Here is an 11,653-nt window from a genome sequence, read left to right on the forward strand (position 1 = left end):
ACTTGGTATCAGAGCACATAGTTCAAGAGTCATAGAGTGTTTATGAAGTCGTATCTGTAGAGTCTTAGTTATCGGTGTGAAGAGTGCCACATCTTAAATTAGGAGGCTGCGACATTTAGAAACTATCTCACTTCTTTCATACTCTTTTTGTGCGATAGAGTTCAACTCTATAAAAGTTTCTTTCTAATTCGTGCTTGCACGTATCTTTCAGATCATGCCTCCACGAAGAGCTATTCGAGGTCATCTTGTTAGGAGAAATGTGGATCCCCAGGATCAAGGGGTCCCCAATGCACTAGAAGCGCAACCCCAAGAAGAGGTCACTAACGCTGAATTTTGGGATGCTATTCGAATGTTGAGTCAAGCTGTGGCCAATCAAGCTGGTCAACAAAGAGCGGTTCGACAGGATGTGGCTGATACATCCAGGATTTGTGAGTTCTTAAGGATGAATTCTCCAGACTTCACTGGTTCAAGTGTCACTGAGGATCTGTAAAATTTTGTGGAAGAGTTGTTGAAAATATTTGAGGTGATGCATGTTGCAGATGCTGAGCGTGTGGAACTAGCTGCATACCAACTCAAGGGTGTCGCTAGGATCTGGTACGACCAATAGAAGAAGAGTAGAGATGAAGGGCGCCAATTGTGAGCTGGGTTGAGTTCGAAAGTGCCTTCATGGGGCATTTCTTTCCCCGTGAATTGAGAGAGGCAAAGGTAAGAGAGTTTCTCACTCTTAAGCAGGAATCCATGAGTGTGCATGAGTACAACCTCAAGTTCACTCAACTGTCCCGCTATGCTCCGGAGATGGTTGCTGATATGAGGAGCAGGATGAGCTTGTTTGTGTATGGGTCGTCTCTTCTATCAAGCAAAGAGGTTAAGGCAGCTATGTTGATTGGAGACATGGACATAGCAAGACTTATGATCTATGTGCAATAGGTTGATGAGGACAAGCTGAGAGATACGAAGAGTTCCGCAACAAGAAGGCTAAGACATCAGGTAATGAGTCCGTGCAGTAGAAGAGCAATGCAAGAGGGTCATCTTTTCAACAAAAGTCAACTAGACCTGCTCCATCATCTGCTAGTGCACCAACACCAAAGAATAAAGGTGAGTTTAGGAATCAGAATTCGCAGAACTTTAGAGTTAGACCTTCTCATTCTCAAGGTAGTGTGGCATAATGGGCCAACTGGACTACTGCATGTGCTAAGTGGCGTGTCGTGATGGATCCACTGGTTGTTTCAAGTGTGGTCAGACATGTCACTTTATGAGAGAGTGCCCTAAGAACATACAGGGAATTGGTAATGGGTGCAATAAATCCCAATTTTCTTTAGTGGATCCGCTAGACAGAGCTGCACCTAGAGGAGCTACTTCAGGGACATGTGGAGGAACAAACCATCTGTACGCTATTATTAGTCACCAAGAGCAAGAACATTCACCTGATGTTATCACTAGTATGATCTAAGTCTTTACTTTGATGTATATGCATTGTTTGATCTAGGTATGAGTCTATCTTTTGTGACTCCATATATTGCCATGAGTTTTGATATTCTTCCTATGCAACTTCTTGAGCCCTTCGGTGTTTCTACACCTATTGATGAGTCTATTCTCGCTGAGAGAGTTTATCGTGATTGTACCATTTCTGTCAATCACAAGGACACTATGGCTGACTTAGTCGAGTTAGATATGGTGGACTTTGATGTTATTCTAGGTATGGACTGGCTTCATGCTTGTTATGCCTCAATTGATTATAGGACTCGAGTAGTTAAGTTTCAGTTTCCTAATGAGCCAGTTATAAAGTGGAGGAGTAGTTTAGCAGTGCCCAATGGTCGTTTTATTCTGTACCTTAAGGCCAGGAATTTAGTTTCCAAGGGGTGCATCTATCACTTAGTATTGAGACACCACCTATTTAGTCAATTCCAGTTGTGAGTGAGTTTCCAGAGGTCTTTCCATATGATCTTTCCGGAGTCCCTCCTGAGAGAGAAATAAACTTCAGTATAGATATTCTTCCTGATACTCGACCTATTTCTATTCCGCCATATAGAATGGCTCCCAATGAGTTGAAAGAGTTAAAAGATTAGTTGAAGGATCTCCTTGATAAGGGTTTTATTCAACCTAGTGTCTCACCTTAGGGCACTCTGATCTTATTTATGAGGAAGAAAGATGGTTCTCTTAGGATGTGTATTGATTACCGCAATTGAACACGATTACTATAAAGAATAGGTGTCCCCTTCTGAAAATTGATGATCTTTTCGATCAACTTCAGGGTACTACATAGATAGGCCTTAGATCTGGCTACCATCAGTTGAGAGTAGGAGAATGTGATTTCCCAAACACAGTATTCGGGAACCGTTATAGTCACTATGAGTTTCTGGTATGTCTTTTGGCTTGACTAATGCTCCTGCAATGTTCATGGATCTTATGAACATAATGTTTAAGCCTTATCTTGATATGTTTGTTATCGTATTCGTTGATGACATTCTAATTTATTCAAAGAATGAGGACGATCATGCTAGTAATCTCAGAGTAGTTCTCATAACTCTCAGATATAGAGAGTTGTATGCCAAAATTTCCAAGAGTGAGTTTTGGCTTGAGTCTGTGGAATTCTTAGGTCACATTGTTTCTGGTGATGGGATTCGAGTTGACACTTAAATGATTGAGGCAGTACATAACTGGCCTAAACCTACATCTCCAACGGATATTAGGAGTTTCTTGGGATTGACTCGTTATTATAGAAGGTTTGTCGAGGGGTTCTCATATATTTTATCCCATTTGACAAAATTAACTCAGAAGATAACAAAGTTTCAATGGTCTATGATGAGTCCAATATTTGGGATCATTTAGGGCTTTATTTACATAGATTTGGTGTACTCAAATGCTTAATTAGTGATATTAACTGAGTTAAATCCTTAATTTTTAGGTATAAGGATTGAGGAACAAAGAAAGGACACTAGCAGGCAAAAAGGAACAAAACAAGCCGAAGAAATGAAGAAGTGCGAGCCTGAGGATTGCCAAGAGCACTCAGTGTGTCGCCGAGTGGCTCATTAGACCACCTAAAGTTCCAGTGTGCCAAGCCCTGGAGGAAAGAACCAAGTTGCAATGAAAAAGATCAGTCGGCATATCGCTGAGTGATATTGCGAAGCCAAGATATATCGCCCAAAGTTACAGACCTTGAGGATCCTGAGTACCAAGGTAAAAGGGTGAGGGAAAAGAACAAAAGGGCGGCTCGCCGAGTGGTTCGACGAGCCCGACTTACTTCGACGAGTGACTCTTCGCAGGACATTTTTGGCAACTATAAATACGTTTATGAACATATAGATTAGTAGCTTGAATATTATTTGTTTAGATTAATTACTCTTCAGAACAATATTTAACTAGGCTTTTTCTTAGATTTAGAGGCTTGAAGAAATTCACTTTTGAGAAATTGAAAGTGGGTCTTTGAGAATCTTCGAATTGGAGCATTGTAAAGAAGAAATCTCTCTTACCTAGTTGATGGATAATCAATTTGGTAATGGTTTTTACCTTTTTATGATGTCTAGCTAAAACTCCAATTCTTGGGGGTATGATTATGTGATTATGGGCTGATTTAGCTTATGAGTATTGCTAATTGTTAGTTTAACTGCTATTTAGAAGTGAGTTTAATCATTAATCGTGGTTTAATTTAAGAATTGTAGTTGCAAATGCAGTTCTACCTTTGTGTTCTTGACTTGCTCGAGAGAGAGGTTTTAGGACTAAGGTTTTTGATTGATGGGTCTGTGGGTCTTGGGTTGACCTGGGTTCAGCTCGATTGAGTGAATCCTTAGTCAATCCCACACATTCAGCTCGAGAGAGTGAATGGAGTAAGGTGTGGGTTGCTTTTATTTTGCATGCTTGTTGATGTTCGAGAGAAATCAAGTTGATTCGGGGTTTATTGTTCGAGAGAAAATTTACCTCATCTATAGCCTAGCCTACTCACTAATATCTAGCTCTTTTCTAATAGTTGAAATTACCCATATATCTATATCAGCCTATAATCGATCACATCCCAAGAACTCGTCTCATTATTGTTAATTCGTGTTATTTGTGACTGTTTGTAGCTGATAATCAAAACCAAAACCCCCATTTGACATTCGTGTCACCCCTTGATTTGAATAATGTCTTTGTTCGTTAATATTTATTCCTATGGCTGAATTGACCATGTTCATACTTCCCTATTGAATCTGAAATACGTACCACTCCTTGTGGGATTTGACCCCAACTCAATTAGTTGGGTTATATACTGATTAATGACCGTTGACACTTAGAATTGGATGAAGTGCCTTTGGAACGTTACCTCAAACCAAAATGGTGTCGTTGCTGGGGAGTGGTGTTGTTTGTAATTCTTTTGGTGAAGTTGAATTGTGTTCTTTTTAGTCATAGTTGAATCCACTTATTTTTTAGTTTTGGTTTTTGTGTTGTTGTTCTAAAACAAAGGAAATGAGTGTCAACAGAAGCAATGGTAGCCAAGTGGGCCACCAAGATGACATCGACAATCTCAATAATGTCAATGAACCGAATGTCAATGACCCAAATCTAGTGGGTGGAGTTGGTGCCATTCGCTTGCCTCCAGCACCATGTTGTAACTCTTACAATTGAAGGGCTTATTTGGTGGGTTGGCTCATGAGGATCCCCATGAGTATATAAGGAACTTTATTGATGTTTGCGGACCATTCTCCTTTAAGAACATATCTCAAGAGTCGGTCCGGTTGAGGTTGTTCCTATTTTATCTAATAGGAGAAGCGTGTAAGTAGTTAGCTGAGTTGCCAAAAGATCTATCACTTCATGGGATGAGCTTATTACTACATTTCAAGTACGATTCTTTCTTCCTTCGAAGATGATTACTTTTCAGAACAACATTCAAAGCTTCAAATGTTTGGAGAGTGAGCCAATTCATGAGACTTGGCTAAGATTTAAGAAGTTGGTGCTGCAATGCCCAACTCATGGATTGCCCGACAACATTTTGCTGTAATACTTTTATAGAAGCCTTGATTCAGTGAACAAGGGAGTGGCTGATCAACTTTCTCCGGGAGGTTTAATGAAACAACCTTACATTATAGCAACCCAACTCTTGGATGGCATGACCAAAATTAACCGAGCATGGTACACCCGTGAAGATCAGGTCTCTCCTCTCACTTACAAGTTGACGAAAGAACAGATTGTAAAAGATCAATAGAGAGGCCAAAATATGGCAAAGGGAATGACCTAGCTGGAGATCTTGGCCAAGAACATCATGGGTTTTGGTACGAGAATTGTCAATGCTGTGGGTGTTGGGTGCGTAAACCCCGATGAAGCCAAGTTTGAAGCATTGTACAATGAGGAAGTGAATTTTCTAGCCAACCAAGGAGGAGGTTATCGTCCAAACTACCAAAGGCCGGGTGGTAACTAAGGTTGGAATAGAGACGGGGGCTGGAGAAATCGTGATAGAGAGTGGCTTGATCGTAATGTCACTTGGAAGGAATGAGAAGGGGAGAAAGATAGGTATGTTCCTTCTCATGAGTGTCAAAAGCCCAAAGATTCTGAAGGTGGCCAGGCTGAGGATATGCTCTTGCATATTCTCAACAAGATTTAAGGGTCCGATAAAATTTTGAAGGAAATGAAGAAAGATGTATCGACTCTCAACCAGACAGTGACCTCTCATTCTGTCTCTATCAAGCATTTGGAGACCCAAATGGGTCAAATTTCTTCGCATCTTAACCCAAGACAACAAGAGGGTTGCCTAGTGATACGATGGCAAACCCTAAGAATGAAACTTGAAATGGGTACTTGCATCGTGCCACGACGTTAACTAAGATGCTTCTTGGGAGGAAACCCAAGTTTTTATTGCTTTGTGTTTTGATTTTGAATAGCGGGTGTTGTTTGTGCAGGTGAAAAGTGGAATGTGTTTGAAAAAATGCAGGTTGGCGAGCAAAATGTCCAGTCGGTAACTCGCCGAACAGGTAAGCGATCCCACCTTTGTCCGCCTTTTGGACCCCCAAATTTACTAGAGGTCCTGTAAAACTCGGTGAGGTAAGTAACCACTCGGCGTGTCACCGAGTGGATTGGCGAGGACAACTAACATCGCCGAAAGGGCGCAAACTGGACGGTTTTTAAAAGGCCAAAGGTTTAAAATTTCAAACTCTTTCATATTATCTCATTTTTAACTTCATACAATCATACCCGCACTTTAGTTTTTCAATATTTTTGAATTCTATTACTTTTTGGTCATCAATCTTGTGTTCGGAGTGGGAATTCTTTGCCGCCTAGCATTACAAATTCATTTTTTGGCATAAAGTTTGGTTTTTCGAACCCTAAACTCGTAATTAGCGGTTAAACTCCAATTCTATTGTTCAATTCTCATTAATGTGTGCTGGGCCTCTCTGAAACCATAAATGTGTGCTAGTTGCCTTTCGTATTCTCGTAACTTTGCTAAAATTGCCTAAATGGTTGATTTCCCGAATTTCATGCTTTAAAATTGATTGTAAGCTTGTGGGTTGTGTTAAATTGTTGTTGAGGCTAGTCAGGTGAAGTTCGAGTAACCCCAAGTGTGTTAAATGATGTTCTTTGCCCAATCATGGAGCGTTGGACGTCATTCTTAAGGGCTAAAGTCATCAAATGGCCATTTTTGGCCAAACCAGGGGAAGTCTGAGTACCCCAGTGGCATGGGTCATAAGGATCTGGGCATAATTAAGTATGTACGTTATTTGATTTTGTTTACGGGGGCTGCGGGTTTGATTTTGGGAGTCAGGGTTGAAAATGGGCAAGTTGGGCAGTTTGGCGAGCTGGGTCGAGCTCACCGAACCACTCGGCAGTTCGCCGAAATCCCCCTAGATCGCCTTTAATTTCATGAATTGGTTGAGTTTGGTTCCCTAACTTTGGGCGAGAAGCCTGGGATTACTGAGTTCACTCGGAGACTCACCGAAAGTCTCTCTTGATCACCTTTTCTGCGCCCTAACCCCTAGGACATACTGTAACTTTTGGCGGGCTAGTCTAAGCTCGCCGAACGGTGTCGGCGATTCACTGAAGGGCCCTGAACATTACCGACATGCCACTATTCTGGGAAATTTTTAGGCAATCCTTTCGGCGATCCCAATCTAGCTTGCCAAAGTGATTTGGCGATTCGCCGATTTGGTAGGCGAGTCTTTCTGCAACCTGCGCCTGAGGCAGAAAGACCGGAGCACAACTCCGGCAGTGATGGGGAATCTGCTCATTCTCAGAGTTTGAGGATGATCAGCCACTTCAGACCAGGTGGGCTGAGATATGTGCTCGAGTTTGCCAAGGTATGTCTAAAATCCCACAAGCCACCCCTCCTACTGCTGACACAGTGCTAGCCCCGGCACAGACGATGGTTCCAGTGCCACCAGTTCAGGGTCCTCCTCCTCGGCTACCAAACAGGCTAAAGGTCGAGGGATTGAGGACGATTATCGAGGAGAAACTGTTGTCCACAAAGGACCTAGAAGGCAGATATTCTGGGGTGAGGGACACACTCCGGTACCATCGCTTTGACATCTTCACCAGGCACCGAGGCCCGTATATCCCCACCTGGGTTCATGAGTTCTACGCTACGTTTGGTGAGCTAGTTCCCCAGAGGAAGAACAAGACTAGTGCCTTCAAATCGGTGAAGTCCATATTGGTCAGTGGGAAAGAATTGGGGTGCAATAGCGATCACATCAATGCTACACTTGACAGAGCCACGGGGTATGAGCATGAGTATGCGGGGCTAGCTACAACACATGCCCTAGATGATTTGAAGGGCTAGCTTGCTCCCCTAATTTTTGATAGCACCCCGAGGTCTATTGAGGCAGGGGCTCCGATCGAGAAAAAGGATTTGAATATAGCTGCGTGGTACTGGTTTGGATTCATCAGCAGCTCTATCATGCCTTCGTAGAACGAGTCCACCCTTCGCCATCCAAAGGCGGTCTATCTAGGATCCATCATCGCAAAGAAGCGGCTCAACTTGGGACTCATTATTAAGCAGGAGATGACCATGAGGGACAAACAACAACAAACATCCCTCCCCTTCCCGGTCCTGATTACAGAGCTATATCGACGTGCTGGAGTCCCTCGTGATGAGAAGAGGGACATAAAGGTCACCCCCAAATCTTCCACAGATCTTCTATGCATTGAGGTAGAGTACACTCGGGACGAGGCTGATAGGAGGAGAGCGGCTCCGGTGGATGCATTCCCGGAGGTTGATGTCGAGTACATACCTGCAGAGGCATCTTTGCCTACTCTGGCCTCCGGGCCTACAAGTACACCCGTCTCCAATTTTTCTCAGGTTCTTGGTTCTTCTTCTGCTTTCCAGCCTACTAGGATCACTCAGGCCATGCTCCTCAAGATGGGCACCTAGCCAATTTTACCGATGTGCGGGCTACCCAATTCGAGGCCAAGGTACCTTGGATGATTGAGCGAGCCATATTAGCTACTTTGACACCTCTCTAGACGTCGATTGGTGATCTCACAGTGAGAGTTGAGATATGTGAGAGAGGACATTCGGTTACTTCAGAGGTGAGGACTTTGAAAGCTGAAGTTGTAGATTTTAGAAACGACGTAGACTATTTGAAGTTCACAAACATCACTTCCCTCTTGAGTCAGCTAAGGATAGGGATTCCCCGGCCAAATCTGAGATGCCTCCGGGCACCATCGAAGATGTGCCTATGGAGGATGTTGCTGCTGCCGAGTCTGAGGTTGATACCGATGAGGAGCAGCTTGGGGAGCGAGATGCCGCTGTATATGATGATCTGGCCGACTTGGAGGATGCGATGTTCGAGACTGCTTGACAGACCTCCTTAAGAGACACTACCATGGCTAGGTCTAGTGGAGCTAGTGCAGATGTGACCTCGGGCATTAATGCCCCGACTGATGGAGCGACTGTGTAGACATGACTTTTCTTTACCTCCTTCTCTGTCATTTTTATTGACTGTTTATTATTTTGTTGCATTTGAGGACAACTAAAATTTTCATTTGTAGTGGGGTTAGGAATTTCCATACCTACCTCTTGTGACTATATTTTGTATTTATATATTGGGTTTTTGTATTTAAATTATGTTTTGGTTTCTATCTTGTGGATGTTTGAGCTTGTGACTCTTTATTATGAATGAAAATGGAATCCCTCCATATTAAAAAAAAATAAGAAAGAAAAAGAATGGAAAAGTTGTGAAATAAAGTTTTGAAAGTTGCAAATGAAATGGGGCAGCCAGAAAGTTGAATAATGGGGTGAATTTTGAGCGTGAATGAAAATACTGAAGAAAAAGAAGAAAAGTGATGTTCAGACCACATTTCATGAGGGTAGCAGCCATTGAGCATAAATTACCATACCTTTACACTTAGCCCCGTTACAAGCCTTGGAAAGACTTTTTTGATCTTGAGTGAGTTGAAACGATTGTTGATTGGAAAATAAGGGCAAATCTATGGGTGGAGTCATGCATGTGTTCATCTTTGTGAGTGTGAAAATCTTGTGTGATTTCGGAGCTATGAATTGTTGAAGAATAGTGTGTGAATATGGAATCATCTTTGTTCTGAGGGTATTTGGGTACGTTTGTTGATCTTGAACTTGCATTTGAAGCAAGTATTGTGAACTTGAGTATCTTTGATAATGGTGAGTCACAATTTGAATCTTCGAGTGCACAATTGATCCTTGCATGAGTAAGTTGACTCTTGTTGTGTGTATTCATGATTGAGTCTTATGTAGCACTGTTTGAGACATCTTTTTTGAACTACTGAACTTGAGTTTTACTTGAGGACAAACAAAAGTTTAAGTTGGGGGTGTTGATGAGTCCAAGATTTGGGCTCATTTAGGGATTTGTTTACATAGATTTGGTGTCCTCAAATGTTTAATTTGTGCGAATAACTGATGTAAATCCTTGATTTTTAGGTATATGGATTGAGGAACTAAGCAAGGACACTAGCAGGCAAAAAGTAACAAAACAAGCCGAAGAAATGAAGAAGTGTGAGCCTGAGGATATCCAAGAGCACTTGACGTGTCGCCAAGTGGCTCATTTGACCGCCTAAAGTTTCAGTGTGCCAAGCCCTGAAGGAAAGAACCAAGTTGGCAATAAAAATGAGCAATGGGCGGATCGCCGAGTGATTCCGCGAAGCTAAGATAGATCGCTCGAAGTTACAGACCTTTAGGATGTTGAGTACCAAGGCAAAAGGGGGAGGGAAAAGAACAAAAGGGTGGCTCGCCGAGTGGTTCAGCGAGCTCGATTTACTTCGCCGAGTGACTCTTCGCACCACATTTTTGGTGACTTTAAATACGTTTTTAAACATCTAGATTAGTATATTGAATCTTAGTTTTTTTAGATTAATTACTCTTCAGAACAATATCTTACTAAGTTTTTCCTTAGCTTTGGAGGCTTGAAGAAATTCACTTTTGAGAAATAGAAAGTGGGTCTTTGAGAATCTTCGAATTAGAGCATTGTAAAGACGAAATATCTCTTACCTAGTTGATGGATAATCAATTTGGTAATGGTTTTTACTTTTTATGATGTCTAGCTAAAACCCCAATTCTTGGGGTGTGATTATGTGATTATGGGTTGATTTACTTATGGATATTGCTAATTGTTAGTTTAACTGTTCTTTAGAAGTGCGTTTAATCATTAATTGTGGTTTAATTTAAGAATTGTAGTTGCAAATGCACTTCTACCTTTGTGTTCTTGACTTGCTCGAGAGAGAGGTTTTAGGACTAAGGTTTTTGATTGATGGTCTGTGGGTATTGGGTTGACCTGGGTTCAGCTCGAGAAAGTGAATCCTAAACTCAATCCCACACATTCAGCTCGAGAGAGTGAATGGAGTAAGGTGTGGGCTGCTCTTATTTTGCATGCTTGTTGATATTCAAGAGAAATCAACTTGATTCAGGGTTTATTGTTCGAGAGAAAATTTACCTCCTCTATTGCCTAGCCTACTCACTAATATCTAGCTCTTTTCTAATAGTTTCAATTACCCATATGTCTATATTAGCCTATAATCGATCACATCCTAGGAACCCGTCTCATTATTGTTAATTCGTGTTATTTGTGACTGTTTGTAGCTGTTAATCAAAACCAAAACCCCCACTTAACTTTCATGTGACCCTTTGATTTGAATGATATCTTTGTTCGATAATTTTTATTCCTATGGCTGAATTGACCATGTTCATACTTGCCAATTGAATCTGAAACACGTCGTGGATTTCGTCCCCAACTCATTTAGTTGGGTTATATACTGATTAACGATAGTTGATGCTTAGAATTAGATGAAGTGTCTTTGGAACGTTACCTCAAATTAGTCTAAAGCTTTGGAGAAAAGCTTTCAGAAATTGAAATTGTGGTTGACTACTGCCTCAGTGTTGACCTTAACGGAGGGTACACAAGGCTTTGTTATGTATTGTGATGCGTCCAGAGCTGGACTAGGTTATGTATTGATGCAAAATGACATAGTTATAGCTTATGCCTCCAGACAACTTAAGATTCATGAGAAAATTTACCCAACCCATTATCTAGAGTTGGCTGGTGTAGTATTCACTTTAAAAATATGGCGTCACTATCTTTATGGTGTTCATGTAGATGTGTTCACAGATCACAAGAGTTTTTAGTATGTATTCGGTTAGAAAGAGCTTAATCTCAGACTGATGAGGTGGTTGGAGTTACTCAAGGATTATGACATAAGTATTCTATATCACCTAGATAAGGCTAAT

Source organism: Solanum tuberosum, unplaced genomic scaffold (genome assembly GCF_000226075.1).
Source record: "Solanum tuberosum cultivar DM 1-3 516 R44 unplaced genomic scaffold, SolTub_3.0 scf00123, whole genome shotgun sequence".
Classification (NCBI taxonomy): domain Eukaryota; kingdom Viridiplantae; phylum Streptophyta; class Magnoliopsida; order Solanales; family Solanaceae; genus Solanum; species Solanum tuberosum.